Below are 4,044 nucleotides of genomic sequence, written 5' to 3' on the forward strand. Positions count from 1 at the left end.
GGGCCCTAGAAACTGTAAGAGCAGGTTGGAATCTTTCTCCAGTCTTTATTTGGATGTATGCAGAACAGTTCTTGCTTATCTATGGTCAGTGTGTGGACGAGTTTCTCATTTTATGGATCATTGCAGAAAGAAGGAAGCACAATGTCCAGTGACTTGTGGAAATTGGATACAGGACAGTAAGGTATGGCTCTTCAATCGAAAGAGCCTGGAGTTCAGAAACCCGTCTTGCCAAGGTGATAGCGATGAGAAACACCCTAATGCAGCAACCTGAACTTTTAGAGTGCTAAGGGCTAGCCCCTTATCCAGACTGTCCTGAAGAAAATCCAAAACTTGGGATATGTTAGGATTTAGGGCATCTGGAGGAGAATCCTTGCACCACCAGACAAACTTTTTTCAGTATCGAAGGTAGATGGAACCTTTTTTACTTTTCAACAAAGTGTTAATCACACATGCTGAGAGGTCCTTCCGGAGAAAGTAGAACTTTTCAGAAGCCATGCAGCAAGATGTAGATGTTGAAGACCTGGATGGTTCATAGGCCCCTGAACAAGGCCTTTCCTCTGAGGTAGAAGTACTGCTCCCTCTACTGACAAGTCTTTTAGAAGAGGGTACCATCCTCTTTTTGGCCACACTGGAACTAGGAAGATTACCTGAGTGCATCCTATGAGTACTTTGTGAACGGCTTTCATTATCAGAGGAAGAGGTCTGTCGTGAGGGTAATCACCTGTTGTGGGTGCGAGGGTATACCTTTGCCTAGGTTGTTCTTTTCCATCCACCACCTCAGAGATTTCTTTATCTTCAATTAAAGAGTCATCTTCTTGTCTAATGACAGGTGTGAGTGACCCCATACCTTTAAGATGCTCGTCTGGAGGGAGCAACAATCACTTTCAGCCCATGGAACCACCGGGATTCATGATGTCATGGATCCCAATATCGACATTGCTTCGCGTATGGATGTTGACTTCTTCCGAGAAAATTTTCTGAACTTCTCCTGGAGGACAGATATTTTCTCTTGAGGAAGAAAGGTCAACTGTTTTTCCGTGTCCAGACACATCCCAAAAATTTTTTTCCTGTGGGCTGGACATAGGTCAGATTTTTCAAAATTAATTATCCAACCTAAATTCTGGAGAGAAGATAAGGCATAAATTTTATACTCACTGTAATTTCACAAGTTTAACCAATCGACAATAGGAATACATTTTATATGATCAGCAAATCCCCACCACCTTGTGTAAAAATGAATAGAATCCTTTGATGCTCAATAATTTTATTGGGAGGGTGTGTGCACTGCTTTCTGCCTCAAAGAAAGCAAAATTAATGGGGGGGGGGGCGGAGCCTGCAGCCGAGGGGACCTGTCGCACTTCAGAGGAGCTCCGTGACCAAAGCGTATTTATAGCTGCCGGGGGATCCTAGCCTTTATTATTTTTTTAATCGGAACCTTGCTGATACTCCCCAGAACCTTACAAGATGGGGAAAACTTCGAGACGTGCATCGGCAGCTGCGAGAAGGAAGATTCAAGCATCTCTCCCTCAACCTGCGACGCCTCAAGATGGCGCCGGGCCCTTACAGAATCGATGGCTAGCTGCGCTTCTGGCTGACTCGGAGGCGGCATGGTGGGACCCAGCGACACCGGTACAATCCGCACTTGCTCCCGAACCTGCCACAGGTACACCCATGCCTTCCAAAGCGGCTAAACGGAGAAGCAGGAGGAATAGACCAGATAGCGCTCATCACTATCAGTTAAGATCGTCCATTGTAAGAGAAGGCAGACAGGCCTCTTCTCCCAATGAGATCGCGTCTTCAGCACCAGCTCTGCAGGTACCATCGGAAGTCTCCCCGGCACCTTCGCTTTCCAGCCTATGTCTCCAGGATCTTTTCTCTGAAGGACAATCTGCTCCCTTACGACAGGTATCAAAATTGGCTGGAGTAGAATCATCTGGGGGAATGTTGCAACCTCCATTACAACCCTGTTCTCTAATTGAACAAACTACTCTCTCGGACAAAGTATTGGAGGCGGTTGTGCGAGGTACGAAGAAGGAGGAGCGCAGAAGAAGGTCACAGGAGGATTGAAGGTTGCGTGAGGGACGATAGCTGGATATCTGGTCAGAGATGTACAGAGGGCACAGGTTGTGGATGGCCTTGTACTCATGGTCAACAATTTAAAGTGAACAATATCATGAACGGAGACAGAACCTTGTAAAGATGAAAAAAAAATCTTGTGGCTTTATTCACACACCTGATTGCTGTGAACACATATTTAAGTGTGAGTTTGGCACTATGTATTACTGCTTGAGAAAGGCTAGGGTGTATAGCTGAAATGTCGCAGGGGTGTGAATAAAGCCACAAGATTTTTTTTATCTTTACAAGGTGCTGTCTCCGTTCATGATATTGTTCGATGGTCCGGAGTCCAATCTGGTGAGACATGCACTGTCCTGAATTATTTCATTTTGTTGGCTGTTGGTGCTGTTACCATCCTAAATATTAACAATTTAAAGTGAATCCGTTGGGCAATGGGAGCCAGTGGAGGGATTGGCAGAGGGGGGAAGCAGAGGCAAAGCGAGGGGAAAGGTTTATTAGTCGGGCAGCAGAGTTAAGGATAGACTGGAGGGGAGCAAGGTAGGTAGATGGAGGCCAGAGAGGAGGATGTTACAGTAGTCCAAGCGGGAGATAATGAGAGCATGTACAAGTCGGGTTAGAAAAGAGCGGATTCTGTAAATGTTTCTGAGGTGAAGGCGGCAGGAGGTGGTCAGGGTCTGAATATGTGGTTTAAAAGACTGTGCAGAATCAAAGGTGACCCCAAGGCAGCAGACTTGAGGGACAGGGGACAGAGTGCAGCCATTGATAGTGATTGACAGATTAGACAGCAGGGTGGAGCGAGATGAGGGAAAGATGATTAGTTCTGTTTTGTCCATGTTGAGCTTTAGAAAGCGAAGGAGAAGAAGGAAGATATGGCCGATAGACACTCTGGAATCCTAGATGGCAAGGAGGTGACATCTGGACCAGAGAGCTAGAAAGACAGAGAGCACTGGCAGGCGCACATAGCATGATACTGTATTAAAACTGAATAATAAAAAGGCACATAAGATGCCGCTCAGCTACGGCGGACGAGCCCGACACCGCCTTGCGCAGATTAGTAGGAGCCGTCTGCCGCTCGTTCTGGAGCTCCGGATAACCGGTAGAAGAATGCAGATTGGAGATCGCTGCGGGAGATCCCGACAAGCAGAGTGACCAGGAATATCAGGCGCTGACCGTCTGTCCGTTTGCTACTCCCCAATGGATGATAGGAGACGTAGTTCAGGATAAAAGTATTTAATAGCAGATGGATTACGCGTTTCAAGAACCTTCTCTTCATCAGATCCATAAAAAAATCACATGCAGTAAAACAAAAATTCATCTTGTAGCCTTCTGGCATATAGCATATATAAGCTGTTATACACATTAAAATATAAAACCTGATCTAAAACATAAATAGATCAAAGATAAAAGTATTACAATCCTACAACCATTTTTAGAATTGTTGCATTTACCATCACAACTGATATCATACCTAAATGCCAACACCAATGTAGTGCAGTGGTCTGGTGTTTGGCTTGAGAGCCGGGAGACTTGGGTTCGAATCCTCTGATGGATTGTTGGTCAAATCGATTTATATTTTCACGATTGTGACTGGCTAAATTAAACTTCAGACTAATATTTTATTGCAACTGTATTTGTATAAATGGAATTAGGGAATGATAGAAACAATAATAAACAGTTAAAAAGCCAACCTTTACAATATTTGCCCCTATGAATACTGATGCGATTGTAATGCATTCGGTGTCTGCATTGTATGGGGGTCGGAGAGGACCAGAACAAATGTGTTGCTCTAGGGCTGGGTTCACCTATATGTGAAAGAGTGTCAAAGCTATATATTCCAAAGAGATGCTGGTCTAGTGGTAAGTGCATCACTTGGCCAACAAGATTCAAGTTCAAATCCCGTCGGGGGAACAAAGCACTCATTTGAATTAATTTTTTATTCGAGTTAGATAGTTCCTATTGGTTATATAG

This window comes from Dendropsophus ebraccatus, chromosome 13 (genome assembly GCF_027789765.1).
Source record: "Dendropsophus ebraccatus isolate aDenEbr1 chromosome 13, aDenEbr1.pat, whole genome shotgun sequence".
Lineage (NCBI taxonomy): Eukaryota > Metazoa > Chordata > Amphibia > Anura > Hylidae > Dendropsophus > Dendropsophus ebraccatus.